The 20,255-nt window shown below is 41.9% G+C and overlaps 2 pseudogenes; both read left to right on the top strand.

Annotated features, from left to right (window-relative positions):
• Nucleotides 1-6,653, top strand: part of LOC129355306 (15-hydroxyprostaglandin dehydrogenase [NAD(+)]-like) — a 16,123-nt pseudogene extending 9,470 nt beyond the window's left edge.
• A 1,551-nt stretch (nt 6,654-8,204) lies between these two features.
• LOC129355307 (zinc finger protein 346-like) lies at nt 8,205-19,847 on the top strand (annotated as a pseudogene).
• The last annotated feature ends 408 nt before the right edge of the window (nt 19,848-20,255 follow it).

Below are 20,255 nucleotides of genomic sequence, written 5' to 3'. Positions count from 1 at the left end.
AAATCAGTAAATAACATACAAATAGAAACTACAAATATAAGTCACAGACTATATTTAGGAAAAGGTTCCATATTCTGGATTTAAACCCAGCAGACATATCTGTTAGTAACAGGATGATATTTATTTATTGCCCCTATTTTAAATCAAACTAATCATGACTTATTGCCAAAAACAGCTGGGAGGATTTTTAAAGACCTCGGTCTGCTCTAGAAGCAGCAGAGACCAGAACGGAAGAACAAAAATGTGAATTTTTAATAACATGTCCCCATTAAGAAAGACAGCTGTGACTGGTTCTGGATGGTTCTGCAAAGGTTAGTTTATCTATACAGCACATATACAGCAACAAGGCAATACAAAGCGCTTTACAGGAATTAAAAGAAAAAACAGTCAAATTAACAAACTAAAGAAAAGAGCAAAAGAAAAAAAGCTGATAATGTTGATCCAAAGTAAATAAACTAGATACTTCTATTCACGTATCCTCTGGACTTTCTAAATATGCTCTAAATTTGCAAAAGAAACAGTTTCTAAGCAATAATAAAAAACAAATCTTCCTGTTCTGGAAGAATGTTCTACGTGTTCTGGATGAGAACTGTATGGTTCTGGATGGGATCTGTATGGTTCTGGATTAGAACTGTATGGTTCTGGATGGGATCTGTATGGTTCTGGATGGGATCTGTATGGTTCTGGATTAGAACTGTATGGTTCTGGATGGGATCTGTATGGTTCTGGATGGGATCTGTATGGTTCTGGATGGGATCTGTATGGTTCTGGATGGGATCTGGATGGTTCTGGATGGGATCTGTATGGTTTTGGATGGTTCTGGATGGGATTTGAATGGTTCTGGATGGGATCTGGATGGTTCTGGATGGGATCTGGATGGTTCTGGATGGGATCTGGATGGTTCTGGATGGGATCTGTATGGTTTTGGATGGTTCTGGATGGGATCTGTATGGTTCTGGATGGGATCTGTATGGGATCTGGATGGTTTTGGATGGTTCTGGATGGGATCTGTATGGTTCTGGATGGTTCTGGATGGGATCTGTATGGTTTTGGATGGTTCTGGATGGGATTTGAATGGTTCTGGATGGTTCTGGATGGGATTTGAATGGTTCTGGATGGGATCTGGATGGTTCTGGATGGGATCTGTATGGTTTTGGATGGTTCTGGATGGGATTTGAATGGTTCTGGATGGGATTTGAATGGTTCTGGATGGGATCTGGATGGTTCTGGATGGGATCTGTATGGTTTTGGATGGTTCTGGATGGGATTTGAATGGTTCTGGATGGGATTTGAATGGTTCTGGATGGGATCTGGATGGTTCTGGATGGGATCTGGATGGTTCTGGATGGGATCTGTATGGTTTTGGATGGTTCTGGATGGGATCTGTATGGTTCTGGATGGGATCTGTATGGTTCTGGATGGGATCTGTATGATTTTGGATGGTTCTGGATGGGATCTGTATGGTTTTGGATGGTTCTGGATGGGATCTGGATGGGATCTGGATGGTTCTGGATGGGATCTGTATGGTTCTGGATGGGATCTGTATGGTTCTGGATTAGAACTGTATGGTTCTGGATGGGATCTGGATGGTTCTGTATGGGATCTGGATGGGATCTGTATGGTTCTTGATGGGATCTGGATGGTTCTGGATTAGAACTGTATGGTTCTGGATGGGATCTGGATGGTTCTGGATGGGATCTGTATGGTTTTGGATGGTTCTGGATGGGATCTGTATGGTTCTGGATGGGATCTGTATGGTTTTGGATGGTTCTGGATGGGATCTGTATGGTTTTGGATGGTTCTGGATGGGATCTGTATGGTTCTGGATGGGATCTGTATGGTTCTGGATGGGATCTGGATGGTTCTGGATGGGATCTGTATGGTTCTGGATGGGATGTGTATTGTTCTGGATTAGAACTGTATGGTTCTGGATGGGATCTGGATGGTTCTGGATGGGATCTGGATGGTTCTGGATGGGATCTGTATGGTTTTGGATGGTTCTGGATGGGATTTGAATGGTTCTGGATGGGATCTGGATGGTTCTGGATGGGATCTGTATGGTTTTGGATGGTTCTGGATGGGATTTGAATGGTTCTGTATGGTTCTGGATGGGATCTGTATGGTTCTGGATTAGAACTGTATGGTTCTGGATGGGATCTGTATAATTCTGGATGGGATCTGTATGGTTCTGGATTAGAACTGTATGGTTCTGGATGGGATCTGGATGGTTCTGTATGGTTCTGGATGGGATCTGGATGGTTCTGGATGGGATCTGTATGGTTCTTGATGGGATCTGTATGGTTCTGGATGGTTCTGGATGGGATTTGAATGGTTCTGGATGGTTCTGGATGGGATTTGAATGGTTCTGGATGGGATCTGGATGGTTCTGGATGGGATCTGTATGGTTTTGGATGGTTCTGGATAGGATTTGAATGGTTCTGGATGGGATTTGAATGGTTCTGGATGGGATCTGGATGGTTCTGTATGGTTCTGGATGGGATTTGAATGGATCTGGATGGTTCTGGATGGGATCTGAATGGTTCTGGATGGTTCTGGATGGGATCTGTATGGTTTTGGATGGTTCTGGATGGGATCTGTATGGTTCTGGATGGGATCTGGGTTCTGGATGGTTCTGGATGGGATCTGTATGGTTTTGGATGGTTCTGGATGGGATCTGTATGGTTCTGGATGGGATCTGGATGGGATCTGGATGGTTCTGGATGGGATCTGGATGGTTTTGGATGGTTCTGGATGGGATCTGGATGGTTCTGGATGGATCTGTATGGTTCTGGATGGCATCTGGATGGTTCTGGATGGGATGTGTATAGTTCTGGATTAGAACTGTATGGTTCTGGATGGGATCTGGATGGTTCTGGATGGGATCTGGATTTGGATGGGATCTGTATGGTTCTGGATTAGAACTGTATGGTTCTGGATGGATCTGGATGGTTCTGTATGGGATCTGGATGGTTCTGGATGGGATCTGTATGGTTCTTGATGGGATCTGGATGGTTCTGGATTAGAACTGTATGGTTCTGGATGGGATCTGGATGGTTCTGTATGGTTCTGGATGGGATCTGTATGGTTTTGGATGGTTCTGGATGGGATCTGTATGGTTCTGGATGGATCTGTATGGTTTTGGATGGTTCTGGATGGGATCTGTATGGTTTTGGATGGTTCTGGATGGATCTGTATGGTTCTGGATGGGATCTGGATTGGATCTGGATGGTTCTGGATGGGATCTGTATGGTTCTGGATGGGATCTGTATGGTTCTGGATTAGAACTGTATGGTTCTGGATGGGATCTGGATGGTTCTGGATGGGATCTGTATGGTTCTGGATGGGATCTGTATGGTTCTGGATTAGAACTGTATGGTTCTGGATGGGATCTGGATGGTTCTGTATGGGATCTGGATGGTTCTGGATGGGATCTGTATGGTTCTTGATGGGATCTGGATGGTTCTGGATTAGAACTGTATGGTTCTGGATGGGATCTGTATGGTTTTGGATGGTTCTGGATGGGATCTGTATGGTTGTGGATGGGATCTGTATGGTTCTGGATGGGATCTGTATGGTTTTGGATGGTTCTGGATGGGATCTGTATGGTTTTGGATGGTTCTGGATGGGATCTGGATGGTTCTGGATGGGATCTGTATGGTTCTGGATGGCATCTGGATGGTTCTGGATGGGATCTGTATGGTTCTGGATGGGATGTGTATAGTTCTGGATTAGAACTGTATGGTTCTGGATGGGATCTGGATGGTTCTGGATGGGATCTGGATGGTTCTGGATGGGATCTGTATGGTTCTGGATTAGAACTGTATGGTTCTGGATGGGATCTGGATGGTTCTGTATGGGATCTGGATGGTTCTGGATGGGATCTGTATGGTTCTTGATGGGATCTGGATGGTTCTGGATGGGATCTGTATGGTTCTTGATGGGATCTGTATGGTTCTGGATGGGATCTGGTTGTTTCTGGATGGGATCTGGATGGTTCTGTATGGTTGTGGATGGGATTTGAATGGTTCTGGATGGGATCTGTATGGTTTTGGATGGTTCTGGATGGGATTTGAATGGTTCTGGATGGGATTTGAATGGTTCTGGATGGGATCTGGATGGTTCTGGATGGGATTTGAATGGTTCTGTATGGTTCTGGATGGGATCTGTATGCTTCTGGATGGGATCTGTATGGTTCTGGATTAGAACTGTATAGTCTGGATGGGATCTGTATGGTTCTGGATGGGATCTGTATGGTTCTGGATGGGAGCTGTATGGTCTGGATTAGAACTGTATGGTTCTGGATGGGATCTGTATGGTTCTGGATGGGATCTGTATGGTTCTGGATTAGAACTGTATGGTTCTGGATGGGATCTGGATGGTTCTGTATGGGATCTGGATGGTTCTGGATGGGATCTGTATGGTTCTTGATGGGATCTGGATGGTTCTGGATGGGATCTGTATGGTTCTTGATGGGATCTGTATGGTTCTGGATGGGATCTGGTTGTTCTGGATGGGATCTGGATGGTTCTGTATGGTTGTGGATGGGATTTGAATGGTTCTGGATGGGATCTGTATGGTTTTGGATGGTTCTGGATGGGATTTGAATGGTTCTGGATGGTTCTGGATGGGATTTGAATGGTTCTGGATGGGATCTGGATGGTTCTGGATGGGATTTGAATGGTTCTGTATGGTTCTGGATGGGATCTGTATGCTTCTGGATGGGATCTGTATGGTTCTGGATTAGAACTGTATAGTTCTGGATGGGATCTGTATGGTTCTGGATGGGATCTGTATGGTTCTGGATGGGAGCTGTATGGTTCTGGATTAGAACTGTATGGTTCTGGATGGGATCTGTATGGTTCTGGATGGGATCTGTATGGTTCTGGATTAGAACTGTATGGTTCTGGATGGGATCTGGATGGTTCTGTATGGGATCTGGATGGTTCTGGATGGGATCTGTATGGTTCTTGATGGGATCTGGATGGTTCTGGATGGGATCTGTATGGTTCTTGATGGGATCTGTATGGTTCTGGATGGGATCTGGTTGTTTCTGGATGGGATCTGGATGGTTCTGTATGGTTGTGGATGGGATTTGAATGGTTCTGGATGGATCTGTATGGTTTTGGATGGTTCTGGATGGGATTTGAATGGTTCTGTATGGTTCTGGATGGGATCTGTATGCTTCTGGATGGGATCTGTATGGTTCTGGATTAGAACTGTATAGTTCTGGATGGGATCTGTATGGTTCTGGATGGGATCTGTATGGTTTTGGATGGTTCTGGATGGGATTTGAATGGTTCTGTATGGTTCTGGATGGGATCTGTATGCTTCTGGATGGGATCTGTATGGTTCTGGATTAGAACTGTATAGTTCTGGATGGGATCTGTATGGTTCTGGATGGGAGCTGTATGGTTCTGGATTAGAACTGTATGGTTCTGGATGGGATCTGTATGGTTCTGGATGGGATCTGTATGGTTCTGGATGGGATCTGTATGGTTCTGGATTAGAACTGTATGGTTCTGGATGGGATCTGGATGGTTCTGGATGGGATCTGGATGGTTCTGTATGGTTCTGGATGGGATTTGAATGGATCTGGATGGTTCTGGATGGGATCTGTATGGTTTTGGATGGTTCTGGATGGGATTTGAATGGTTCTGGATGGGATTTGAATGGTTCTGGATGGGATCTGGATGGTTCTGGATGGGATCTGTATGGTTTTGGATGGTTCTGGATGGGATTTGAATGGTTCTGGATGGTTCTGGATGGGATTTGAATGGTTCTGGATGGGATCTGGATGGTTTTGGATGGAATTTGAATGGGTCTGGATGGGATCTGGATGGTTCTGGATGGGATCTGTATGGTTTGGATGGTTCTGGATGGGATTTGAATGGTTCTGGATGGGATCTGTATGGTTTTGGATGGTTCTGGATGGGATTTGAATGGTACTGGATGGTTCTGGATGGGATTTGAATGGTTCTGGATGGGATCTGGATGGTTTTGGATGGTTCTGGATGGGATCTGTATGGTTCTGGATGGGATTTGAATAGGTCTGGAAGGTTCTGTTTGAAAACCATGTTCTTTGTTTTCAGGCTGCCTCTGAGGCTTCTGGGTTTGGTGTTCGGTTCAACACGATTTGTCCTGGCTTCGTGCAAACCGACCTGATGACCAACATCCCGATTCGGCTGGGTCAGTTCTCCAACCTGGCCGCTGCTACACACAAACTGGTTGACGTGATGGGGACGGTAATGTAAGTGCACGCTTAAAAATGATTTTAATCTGCTTTTTACTCCTTTTGTTGACATTGCTCTGACGGTTTCAGGGTTTCTGACGTCACCGCCGCCGCCTTGGAGCTGCTGACAGACGACACGAAGAACGGAGAGGCCCTGCTGGTCTTGCAGAGTGGAACCACGTACATGAAGTTCCCTTCATTCAATCCAACACAAAATAAACCCGTATAATACGAACAATAACCAACATCTGGATTCAGTGCTGCAAAAACTCAGCAGACCTGCTGAGGTCTTAAATACCAAAGATTACAGTTCCTCTTTTTGCCACGTTATTCCCCTAATTTACTTTTTCTATTGTTTCTAGTCATTTTCTACCACTGAGATTGAAACCCAAGCTAAGAAAATAAAGAAATTAACAGCATTACAGTAAAGTATCGTTCTCTGGCATTTATTGACAAACATTTTGAACATTCATAAAATTACTTTCTATAAAAAAAAACACTAAACCAAACAAACTGCACCTTCAAAAGAAATCAGATAATAGTCTGAGGAACAGATGTATAAATGCCATTTTAATCTGTGTTTTTATTTTCAAATGTAAAACTAAATGAAATACACTAGAACACAACATTTTATACTTATTAATGTTATTATTTGGTGCTTCAGAGCAATAAAAGGCTTTGAAGGAGGTCAAATTTAAAAGAAAAGAGCTTTAAAAAGCCATTAGCACATAAAATGTTCCACACCATTTATATTAGGAGCACCAGCAGAAAGTTCAGGGTTTTGGACTAATCTACGTAACAACACAACAAATGTGAATAATGAGAAATCTGAGCCGAATTTCTTGATCTTCTGAAGACAAAAGGAGCCAGAAGGTTTAAATCTGTTAGTCATTAATTTTCTAACAGCTGCTTTTATGTTTCAAACCAAAGATCAGACATGCAGCGTTCTGTAAACAGAACATTTTCTGTTTGCTCTGCGCCGTCGCTGAGCATTTTATTCCTCAGGCGAGGAGAGAAAGTTACAGCTGCGGCAGAAATGTTTCTTTCATCTGGATGTTACATTAGTCGTTTATACACAATTGACATATTCCTTTTCAAGACACACGTCAGTCACTACTATTTAGTTTGTCAACTAAATCATTCAGATCCGAAAGGTTTATGAACTGTATAACAAACTAATACAACAAATTTCACACAGAATGAGATGATTTATAATGTGTTAATAAGTGGATTCAAGCAGTGTTACATTTCCTAACCACTGACTGCAAAATTATATTTTTCTCTGTGGAAAATGTTGTTTTATATCCATAGTTCAAATTATTGAGTATGTCCTCTGTGAAGTTTGCAACAACAACATAAACTGTTTGCAACAGCTGACAATCAGTCTTTTACACACTGTGAAGGAAGACTGGCCCTTTGTTTGGATTTATTGTCAGACTTTGACTAAGCCACTCCAAGTCGTTCATCGTGTCCTTTTGGAGTCACGCAGAACTGGACCTACTGGAATGCTTTGCGTCATGGCGCCACTGTAAACACGCAGAGCTAAAAATTGAATGACCTGTCTCCATCTAGTGGCTGGTTTAGGGTCTGCACCGTTTAAAGGTCGCCTGCTCTAGAAACTTCTGCATCATCTCCTCTGCCCGGCTCAGTCCCCCTGGGTCCACTTTACGAACTTATTGATTACCGAATGTTGAGCCAGCCATGTCGGGGCCGTAAGATAGCATTTTCAATGTGTTTTTAATCAAAGATGGTTTCCATGACTACGTCAATTCTTAAAGCTACAGTCGCAAAAACATTGTAGAACCTCCATATGTTTCGGGGAGTGTAATGTAACGTCTTACTTGCACTTTTATAACATATTTACTCGATGTGTTATAAAGGAACCTTTTATGTAATTGTTTTGAAGCCCAGTTTTCTAAATGACTCCAGTCTGTGTATTTGCCGCGCATGCGCTGTTGGAAGCCGATGCTGTGTAGAAAAATCATGGCGGAGGCGATGCAGACCGAGAGTTTTCCTGTCTTACCTTCGGGACTGGCGGAGGGTATGACACCTGGATCCTCCAAACGCATGCATACGCTTGTAGAGAACCGCCTCAACGCATCGAGCAGTCGACCCGCAGGGTTTAGCGGTTGAAACACTTTGTGGGTTTTTTCGCGGCTTCCTCGAGGCTAATGCTAAAACGTGCTAAGCTAAGTAGCTGTAACGTTTCTGCTCCAAGGTCGACGAGAGCAGGTCTGCATCCGATGTTAATTCGGACTTTTCTCGAAAAATACGTTTAGGACGACACTATGGGAGGATTGCCACATTGTGTTCCCCTAGAGAAGCAGTTTTAATGAGTCGGGAGGAGGTGTTTTTAGCAGTTTGTTGTGCGTAGTGATGGGAAAGCCGCTCACGAGACTGACAGTTAACATCGCGATGGAGGCGCGCGCAGCTAGCAGGACGCAGCCTGACAGGACGCTCTAAATTTAACCCGCTTGCAGCACGTTATTCACCGTCACAAATAGCAGCTGCACATTTCATCTAAATCGTGTATTAGTAAATGTATTGTAATGACTGAAAATGGACATATTAGCAACATTTTCAAATGTGTAGAAACTAGCAACATTTACTTGCGTAACGTAAAATGTATTTTTATGATCAGATTTACTCCAACGTCCTTTTTGCTGTTAGTTGAGTAAAGTTGTCATGAAATAGCCCGACTTATATTTGAATAAAACTAATGGAGTCTCTACTCAGCTGAAGTAACTTCACTGAATATATTTGAATTAAAAATTGTCCAGGTTTCTGTCAAAGTGAGACCTTTTGTTCATACACCAGCTTTGTTTTAGTAATATGTTTGCTGAACCATTTGGAGATCAAAATATGATAAAAGCTGCAAATTCATCTTAAACTTTGTCTACTGTGTTAAGCTTTCTATTGAAAAACTGATTTCTAAAAGTTTCTAGAGCCTAAATTTATTTTGTAATTGTTTATATGTGATTTAGTTTATTTTACTCTTAAAAAACAAAATTGGCACATAACTTTGTACATACTAAATAAGATTTCCTGATCAGTTAGTACTTGTGTATCCTTTCTGTCATACCATTTTACTCTTGATCCATTTTTATCCAGCAGTTTGTAAATGTATAATTTATATTTTCACCATTAAAAACTTTTACACAGTAACTGTGCCTGCCTTGAAACATAAAGATATTTTACTTACATTAACTATAAAATTTTTTTAAAAAGTTAAATTGTGGGATTAAGCTGCAGATTATTTCCAGGTCTTGCAGTTAAACATGATCACCATATGAACAATGCAGCCAGACACCTGGAAATTACATTGCAGTTTTGTTTCATCATTGCTAATGAAAGCCACTGGTATTCAAAAACTATAATGTTTTTGAATACCAGAGACGAATCAGTGAACTGGAGTCAGGAACTGGAAATAAGTTTGTTCTTTAGAAACGTGTTTCACTAAATTATCTGAATTAATTAAATATAATCCATCAGAAATTAGTAGCTGTTGGTTATTTTGGTGTGAATAATGAAGTTATTGAGTAAATGTGTCCAAGCAAACATCAATACATTTTTTACAATTATTTGTATTGATATTACACTTATCAATAAAAAAGGTGCAGTGCTTCACATTTTTGGCATTTTTCCAACCTCAGAACTTCAACTTAACAATCCATCTTTTCCTTTTACAAAAGAAATCAGAGAAAAACAAACGATCCAAACTTGCATTAAACATTTAACCTGCTTGTCACGATTTAACCAGAAACAGGAAAACAGGCGATATATTGTCTGCAGCAGAGAGATCTGGAAACCTGAAACGTGAAAGAAAAAACAATGTCATCAACGTTTTGGGTTTTTGTTATTTCAACAAAAATAAAATACAATACCAATAAATGAACATGAGTCTGCTTTTTGAGTAAAAATCTCCGGATGCTTTCATTATTATTTACTATAAAATTAAAGCCAAAACATAAAATTGGAATACAATGTGTTGCACTTTACATTTTCCATTTTAAGTAGACTTTAATTTGTCTGTTTATGAAAATTGCCCTCTTTTAAATAAAATGTTTACCTTGATCAACTGGCTTGTGGCCTAAGTAACTCCTTGACCCACAGTTGGCCCCTGCGCCACATGTTGGACACCCCTCGTAGAACCACTGAGTCTTGTTGACCATCTTGAATCTCCAGATTATTTGTATATTTTTGTAATCTGACACCAAGTTAAATTGTCACTCAGATCAGCCTGAAAACATTTTATTTTTGGGCAGCGTTATTTGCAGGTTTCTGCTCATGGGTCATCAGAGGCGTTTGGGAGGTTTGTGAAAATCAAAGAGTTGATTTTTTGATAAGTGTAAAAACAGCAGCAGGGTATTTTATTCGAAGTGATATTTTATTTCCAGATGATTTATCCTGATTCCTCTGTGCTTCTGTCGCTCTCCTCCCTGCAGTAGATAAAATGATCCGGGAGCGAGGCGACCTGTTTTCTGACACCCAGTGTAAAGTCTGCAGCGCCGTCCTGATTTCTCAGTCTCAGAAGTTGACTCATTATCAGGTCAGTGCAGCAGAGTCGCTGCTGAAGCTTTAAACTCATCAACATCCTGTAAAGACGTGAAACATTGCTGGACTCTTAATATGTTCAGTAACTTGATAAATTACCCAGAACTGGATTATTCTTCATTTCCAGTCAAGAACTGTTTTTCTGCTTCCAGAGTAAGAAACATGCCAACAAGGTTCGGCGTTTCCTTTCCCTGGAAAATGAGAACGGCGATCCGGTCAAGAAGCCCAAAACCTCCAACAACGTGAGTGAAAAACGTCAATTAGATTAAAAGTGACGCCAACAGGATGTGGAGCAAACTGAAAAACCTCAGTTTTCACGTCAGAGAAACGGGGCTGAATCGATTAATCGGTTATTGAAATAATCACCAACTGATTTAGTAATCAATTGTTAACAAAAGAACAATTTGCTGAAAGAACATTCAGACCAGTAAATAAGCTGAAACTTTTAAAAAATAAACATTTTGCATTTAAGATAAACATTTTCTGTAAATTTGTTCCACCCAAAATTCCTTGATCATCAAATTATGTAAAGCACATTTGCATCCGATTATTAATCAGTTAATCAATAATTAATCCATAGATCAGCTCCAGTCTGTATTGATGTTCAGCTTTTCTCATGTCACTAAAGGAATGAAAGGATATTGACCTTTAAACAGTAAAATGTTTATTTTCTCACTTAAAAAGGATTCAGTTATTAGTTTATTTTTATATTTTAATGTTTTTTTAACGTAGAGCTTTGGAACTGCGCAGTTGCTCGGCACCATCTTTACAGGCCACCGACCAAAACAAACTTTGTTCTGGTGTTTTTGTTGTGTTACCGACGCAGTGAAGTTGTTTTTCAATCGGATGTTGGATGTTGGCGCTCTGCGGAGCAAGCAGCGTTTAGCTCAATCCGATTTCTGATGGCTGATTTGGGCCGGCCGTTCTCTGAGCGCTCAGAGGTTCCCAACCAAACACTCCTGTAAATAAACGCCTTGCCTTGTGACCAGCTGACACAACAACGTGGTAGTTTATGCTTTTACATGAGACACACTGTCCTTTATTAAAATGTTAAGTCATATTCAATATTTTAAATAATTTTAATATCAAATAATATCATGTTTTCTTCAGTAGCTTCTAGGTCATGTGACCCATTGACTTAAAAGCAGTGTGAAATTTTTCTACTAAACTGTATAGAAGACACCCTCATCCTCATTTCATTTTTACCTGTTTTTAATTTTTAACCAAATGTATATTTAAAAAATATTTTGAAATTTTCATAAAATGTATTACCTCAGATGATCGTCAAATGTTGTTAGTTACATAAAATTCAGACAGGATCTATTTTATTACATGTGTATTTATCGCCTGAAATATGTTAAATATAACAAATACTTGTAGTCGGATCTATTTCATGACATTTACTCTGAAATGTTTAACACATTAAATGTTTAAAGATGGACTCTTTCATCTGCTTTGATTGTTTACATTAAATATTTACTGCAAAATCTCTGATTATGTAATTGTTTAATCACAAAATGTTTACTTAAAAATAGAATCTTTCATTACATCAGTGCTTCTCAATTATTTTCCGTTACGCCCCCCTAGCAAGAAGAAAACTATTCGCGCCCCTCACTCCCCACTGTGACTATCCATCTCTGCATAACATTTTTCTTATTAACATTTTTTTCGCTGAAAAAACTCTAGCGGCTTATCGGCGTGATTGGGATGTAACGTATTTAAGTGACGCGCTAATTTATTTGGCTTCATGCTGTCCGCTGCGAGCATTTTTAGACACAGCAAACACAGCGGTCTTTTCCTCTTCTCCAACTGTAGTCACAGTGAAGCCAAGCGCTAAATACGCTTCGTCGTATTTCCTCTTCTTAGCTTTCGGTTGACTTTCTGTTGTCTCATTATCTTTGTCTCTCTCCGCTTTTCTTTTCATCCCTGTGAAAAACTTTTTCATGTTGGGGGTTGTTGAATAACGGAGGCCATAGACAGAACGCAGTCGGAGCTTTTTGTTGACTTAACACTGCTAACCAAGGCAAACCTGTTGTCTTGTAAGTCGTAAAATGTTGCACTGTCGCAAACGTGACAGAAGTAACAATGAGAGCGCCACTGCCGCCTACTGTGCGCAATTACACTTTATACTAGTTCGGCCAAAAAAAAGCCTGTTCCCCAGGATCACACGCCCCCCCAGGTATCGCACTATTTGAGAAGCACTGCATTACATGTATGTTTATTACCGGAAATATTTCAAATATTTCTTTTTTAGTTTAGATGTGATTCATTTCATCACCTGTTTACATGCAACTCGAAGAGAATAGAGAAGAGAGAGAGAATAGCATTTATTGTCATTGAACAGGATTCAACAAAATTTCTATTGCAACTCCCGTGCAAAGAGTCAAATATATACAATATTAAATAAACAAACACACAATAATAATAATATATACATAAATATATATATACATATATATAAAATGAACTAAAGGCACTCAACCACACCAAAGAAGAAGCAGCAGGTCCAATTATGGTAATGTGCAGATGATGTGACAGTGCAAGTGCAGAACAATATGGCTGTGTGGGGGTTGGGGTGTGGGGGGTGTATGTGAGGTTATGATATGTGTGGGAGGGGGCGGCAGGGAGTAATGGCTCTGACGGCTGTGGGGAAGAAACTGTTTCTCAGTCTGTTTGTTGTAGTCCGTATATCCTGTACGCTTGCCTGATGCAGCGGCACAAACAGTCTGTGGCCCGGGTGGCTGGAATCCATGGCTATGGATCCAGCTCTCTTCTTGACCCGGCCTATGTAAATAGAGTCCAGGTCCGGGATGGGGCATCCCACAATGCCTTGTGCTGTTCTCACCACCCGTGTCAGTTGTTTCCTCTCCAGTGCTGTGCAGCTACCATACCACACAGTCACGTTGAGGCAGAGGACGCTCTCGATCGTCGCCCTGTAAAAGTTCACGAGCAGCCGTGAGGAAAGTCCAGCCCGTCTCAGTTTCCTGAGGAAGAAGAGCCTTTGTTGTGCTTTCTTCACCAGGTGGGAGGTGTTGGTATTCCAGGAGAGGGGTCAGAGAGTGAGAGGAACTTGATGTTGTCCCACACGCTCCACCTCTTCTCCATCTATGAGAAGGGGAGTGTGACCCGTCCTCCTGGACCTTCTGTAGTCCACGATGACCTCCTTGGTCTTCCCTGTGTTCAGCACCAAGTTATTGGCTGAACACCACTGAGTGAGCTGCAGAATCTCCTCTCTGTAGTGGGTCTCGTTGTTGTCTGAAATGAGACCCACTACTGTTGTGTCGTCCGCAAACTTGACGACTGTGTTGGTGGGGTGGATGGCAACGCAGTCATGTGTGAACAGGGTGAAGAGAGCTGGGCTGAGCACACAGCCCTGCGGTGTGCCTGTGTTGAGGACCAGTGGGGACGATGTTGAGCCACCTATTCTCACCACCTGAGGCCTGTTGGTGAGGAAGTCTCTGATCCAGTGGCACAGTGAAGCAGGCAGCTCCACCTGCTTCAGGACCAGCTTGTCTGGGATGACGGTGTTAAATGCTGAGCTGAAGTCTACAAATAGCATCCTGATGTAGGTGTTGGGATGCTGCAGATGGGTCAGGGCTGTGTGCAGAGTGATGGAGACAGCATCCTCTGTTGACCGGTTCGCTCTGTAGTGCTTGAATCAAACGTTTCATGTTTACCACATTAAATTATGAAATGAGAAAAACAGACACTTCCAACTGTTGACTAAATAATGAGGGGAACAAATACCATTTTTTTTTACTATCTACATTTTACATGAAACAGTGCTAACTGTACAAATATTTCAAAAATAATGAGTGCAGAAAATAACCAGACATTTTCCAGTCTGCATTTTAATTAACAGTTTTATATCAACGTGCAGTTTCATATGAACATGTGCAGTTTTCATTTGCATTATGTTTTACACTAGAACACATGTTCGCTAAGCTGCAGCACACATGTAAGCAGCAACCTGCTTGGTTCTGTGTAACATTTCGTGTTTGTTCCTCATGCAACCCATCACTCTTTCACATGAATTCTCAGGTGAGCTGCACCTCCTGTGTCTTTAGCATCAAGTTGACCTCTCCCATGACCTCAGCACACATCGTTCCTAAACTGCCATGCTCTGTCCGCTAACACAACGTAATATCCCAGAGATAAGGCCACAGTTTTCTGTTATGTGCTTGTCTGATGCACGCCCGCCTCATCCCTTAGAAATAAAAGAAATCCACCCATGTGGTTTTATACCAATAAGGAAGCAGGATCAGGATTGTGCTCATGCTTTTAAATTTGAAGGTATTTCTGTTCCTAATTCAAAACAGTCAATAATAATAGCTACATGTTTTCCAAATGTTTCCACAAACTCAGGAGGCATTGTGGCCTCTGAGGCCAGCTCACCATGAGCTTAAGATGTGCATACGACACATCAAGGGTGTCCAAAGGCATTAGACAGTTTTATGTGACACATTAAAAAGATGGCAAAGATGCTGAACAGGAAGATCGAGTCTTAGACAAAGTAATTAGTGATGCCAGCAGAAAAGGCCCAACAGTATTAAACAGTGATAACAAGATGTCATCCTTAAGAAAACTTGTGACCAGCTGGTTTTAATTCAGCTCTGAGCTGAGCTCCCTGCTCTCCTGTAACTGATTAATCTCTTCTCTGTTCACACAAGTGACTTTCTAATTTTTGCCTTTTTGCCACTGGTTCCTGTTCCTCCAGAGTGAGCAGCCTTGCTGAGATCCTCTCATTTCCTCATAAGCCTCTCCAACTCGCTCCTCTTCTGTAGCCTCTGCTAAAGTTGTCATTATTTACCTCTAAATAATGACAACAGTCTCTGTAACTTGTTGCTCCATTATGGTCTTGCTGTATCGCGTCTTTAATTGACACATGTCAGTCTGATGTTGTGGCGTTTCCCTCGCAGTGACCCAGATTCAGCGCTGAAACCCAGTCTGGATTGAGCTCATCCATTTTATACGTCAGTTTGCCTTGAAGAGGACATATCAGAACATACATCAGAATTAATACTGTATATTTGATAACACTAGTAAAATAGTTTATTAATAATAGAATAACCTCGATGTCCACTGACAAAACTCAGACTGAAATATAAGCCCAAGCTAAACAAGGTTGAGCCACTTAAATGAACTCAACATAACTGAACATGAGTGACCCGGACAAAATCATAGCAAAACATTATGACCTGACACCAACAAAGCGAATTTAGACACTCGCTAGAATGAACATGTCTGGATCAAACTAGTAGATAACTTGGGATGTTGGAGAACGTGATATCAGGACGTCTCACCACTGATGCCAGGACATTCGTCTCCTTTTCATTAGCTCCGGTAGCTTAGCTCCATTAGCTTATCTCCGTTAGCTTAGCTCCGGTAGCTTAGCTCCATTAGCTTAGCTCTGATAGCTTAGCTCCGTTAGCTTAGCTCTGGTAGCTTAGCTCCATTAGCTTATCTCCGTTAGCTTAGCTCCGTTAGCTTATCTCCGATAGCTTATCTGCGTTAGCTTAGCTCCATTAGCTTAGCTCCGACAGCTTAGCCTCCTTGCCTTGTTTACAGGCAGGAAAACAGTGAAACGAAAGTCCGTTTTCCTTCTTTTTACTGTTTTGGTCATGTGATCTGACATGACATCCAATAAAGCAGCGAGTTCCAACCATTGCTAAATAATTTTTAGTAACTTAGATTCATAATATCTGTGAGACAGTCGGTTTTGTCGGTTGTGTTTATGGCCCCTCAAGGTGTCGCTCATATCCCTTCAGCCACCGCGCCACAGACTGCGTCTGAAGGCGGAGACGTCACGTGTCAGGGTTCATGAAGAATCTGCAGAATGACTAACTGGTTGATTAGTTTCATCGTAAATTAAACATTTTTGTCTGTTTGCTGGGTCTTTAAATTCAGACATTTCCTTGTTGTTAAATGTTTGATCAGCTGTTTGTGTGTCTTTGCAGGACTGCAACAACGGCGACACGGACCGGCTGAAGGCGTGCCACCTCTGCAACATGACCTTCACATCTCCAGTTATGGCTGAGTCTCACTATCAGGGCAAATTTCATGCCAAGAGGCTGAAAATGAAAGCTGTTGAATCCCAGACTCCAGGTTGCTGCTTCCATCAGATCATAAAGCACATCTCCTGTTATTCTTTTAAATTTTGTGTTTTTTACACACCTTTTTTTTCTCTGTATGTTAATCTCTGCAGAAGCCTCTCAGACTTCACAGCCGGTGGAGAAACCTGCTGACATTTCAGCCGGCGGTTCTGAAACCGACAACAACAACAACCCAGATCGCTTCTGCTCCACTTGCAAGGCGTCGTTCAACAACCCACTCATGGCCCAGCAGCACTACGCCGGCAAGAAGCATAAAAACACATGACCAGGTTAAAGCTGATGGAGACATACGGCCCCTCCACCGCACCAGGTCAGGCCACCGCCCGGGTTCTGGTTCTGGTTCCCCTCATTCGTCCTCTGCAGACTCACTGTATTAATATTAGTGGCACACTGCAAGTCCTCTGCCTCATTTACATATTTATGTAATTAAAAAGAGTAAAGGTTTGTTCTAGCTGCAGAGCTCTGTTTAACTCAACCAGCCGTCTCTGATGCATTTAGGCAGTAAAGAAGGATTCAAGTATAAAGATAAATTTCCTCCTTCAATTGGGTCGACCCGGTTCTACTGGAACCAGAACTTCTGCTCCACCTCCAGCTGCTGTGGTTCTGACCCAAACCAGCCAGTTCCCCTCCTGGCCTGTGGGGCGCTGCACCAACAACCACTGCAGGAAACGACACTAAAACCTCTGAAGACACTGAGAGCAACTTCCTGTTTCACCAGATGAGACAAGATGGAGGCGTCAGAGTTTAGTGATTTCTCTTTAGTCTTTGGCTGAAGACCAGGAGCCATTTCTGCTGCTAGCGCTAGGCTAACATGTTAGCTTAGGTTGGATTTACCCAGAATGCCCTGCGCTGTAGTCCACTTCCTGGTTTTGGAGCGCTCTCTGGTCCGCTTGGGGTTCACATTCAAACCGAACCAGACCCAGGCTGGGAGGACCAGAGGTCAGAGGTCGATTAGCATTCGCAACTCATCAACCAAACCTTTGACTAGCCAAAATGGCTGACTAAATATGGTTAAAATGGACCAGCTGGAATTGTGAAAATCTTCTCTTCCACTTCCTTCTCCTTGTCTTCATGTCACATTAAACATCAGTAAACTGCCGATGAAAAACCGCAGCTCTAAAGTTTGGATAACTGATCAAACCACTGATGAATATTCAGTAGCTGAATATTTTCTGATCATTTTGTCCCTGAAAGTTCAGCTTTTCACTGGGAAAATAACTTGTCTCCTGTCTGCAGCGCACACTAAACGGTTACCCCTGCACCGTCTGCAGCATCGTGCTCAACTCCGTGGAACAGTACCAGTCTCACATCAGCGGCGCCAGGCATAAGAACCAGTAGGTCACGATTCAACAGGCCAGTAACCAGACCATGGAAACCAGTAATGAAACCATGGAAACCAGTAACAAAACCATGAAGATACATATTTTTAAACCTTTGTATTTTATGTTAAAATATTCCATTTGAGCAGGACATTATTTAACTCAGCATGATGTGTTTGGATTGTAATGTCATTTATTTTTACTAATGACGTTTTGATTTGTGTCATTAAAATGAGTTTGGTTTGTATTTTTATGTTAAATTATTAAAATTGGGAGATTTTTTAGTAAACTTTGTGTTTTGTTCTCCCTGCTGTAGAATATTATCTCAAAACTTTTTTAGTAACAGATCTGAAACATTTTATTAAATTAATCATGGTGAATCGACTGCCCAAAAATTGTCAACTAATTTAGAAAGCAGTTAATTGTTAGACACAAAATACCATTTTTGAAAAGATTGTATTTTTCAGTAAATAATATTTACTGAAAAATGTAAATGGTACATTTATATCCCTGCTCTTAATTCCACTCAGAGCAGGAATTAAGCCAAAACTGGACAAAAATGTAAAGATGTAAGATTAAAAAATTAGTATTTCCACACAAAACGTCTCTACTGGCATTTTTAGCTTCACCTGGTTCACATTTTATTGAAAAATCTCCTACTATCACTTTTTACTATCCATTACTAATCAGTTGATTAAAAACCAGATCAGCTTTACCCTGAGCAGAAGCGCCTGTGTGGCCGTTCCCTTTTTGTTTTGTTTCTCTGTTGAAACTCAAACTGCAGCCAAAATATTCAAATCTTTTTGGCAAGTTTTGATCTGGAACTTTTATTACTCGAGATCCATTAAGTTTTAATTAGCCAGAGCCAATTGGTATCAATTCTGATCTGAATGGAAGCCACCACAAGATGCGCCAAGAAATAAACAAAAACAAGTTATAACTTCAATCAAAAATCTGATTTTTGATTTTATTTTTTTTACATTTACATCATAATAACTACTTAAACATCGCTACACACACATCTGCCAAACTCAATCGGCCATCATTTGGAAACCGCGGCACTTTTTTTCGTAGCGCTGCTTTTGCCAACATCCGCCTCTGGAAGCTGTGAAAGTGCAAAAACTACCTGCTGGGTTTTCAGTTGGCAGATCCCTCCGTCACCTGACCAAACTTTAAAAAGCTCAGATTTTCTAGGTGTTCAGAACAATTCAAATAACTGCGATGGGTGGGATGCTGCAAATAATCAAAATGTTTAATTTTACCATGTGAAAAGGAAATGAGTTCTGAATTTATGATGTTTTTTCCATTTGTTTTAAAGAATGAAGAAAGCTGTTCAGAAGTCTGGAGACGACCAGCCTTCAGCTGCGGAGTCGAACCAGCTCACTGGAGGAGAAAACCAGTACCCGGGGGCGATGGCCGGCGCGCGCCGCAGACGACCAGTACCCCCCAGGAGACGACCATTACGTTGCCCTGACGACCAGTACGGCTCTGGGAGCGACCAGTACGAGGGCGGAGACGGCCAGTTCGGGAACCACCAGTACACCCCGGAGTTCTCTGCGTTTTCGGACCAGTTCCAGTACACTTGAGGCCGAACTGGGATCGAACTCTCCAAACAGCCCCCCTTTAACAAACCATCACTCCCAGCCCCCCCATTAAACTTTAGCTCCTGTAACCAGTCTGGACTGTGACCCCCATGTGCCCTCTATCATTTTCTGTTTGTTTTCTGTGATTCTGCCGGCCCAGCAGAGTCGCGACTCCAACACGCTGCAGTTCTTCTTCCTGTTTTCTCTCAAAGTTCGGACAGTACGATGATTTCAGCTGCAGCGACGGAAACAGAAAGGAGCGCCGCGTTTTAAACGCCTGTTCAGATGTTCTTGAGGCGGGGTTTTGTTGTTTGCTCATCAGCAGTCAGTATCTTCACTTTGAGGCTAATTTGTTGGGAACCATGAGACCCAGTCTCAGTATTTTTAACATGTTTGCTAATTTTATGGTTTTTGACAAGAAAATCCAGTTCAGTTCAAACATCCTGTATCAATCCCA

The sequence above is a fragment of the Poeciliopsis prolifica genome, unplaced genomic scaffold, assembly GCF_027474105.1.
Source record: "Poeciliopsis prolifica strain line A6 unplaced genomic scaffold, Auburn_PproV2 SCAFFOLD129, whole genome shotgun sequence".
NCBI lineage: Eukaryota > Metazoa > Chordata > Actinopteri > Cyprinodontiformes > Poeciliidae > Poeciliopsis > Poeciliopsis prolifica.
The sequence above is the reverse complement of the archived record's forward strand: the minus strand, read 5'-3'. Positions and strand labels throughout refer to the sequence as shown.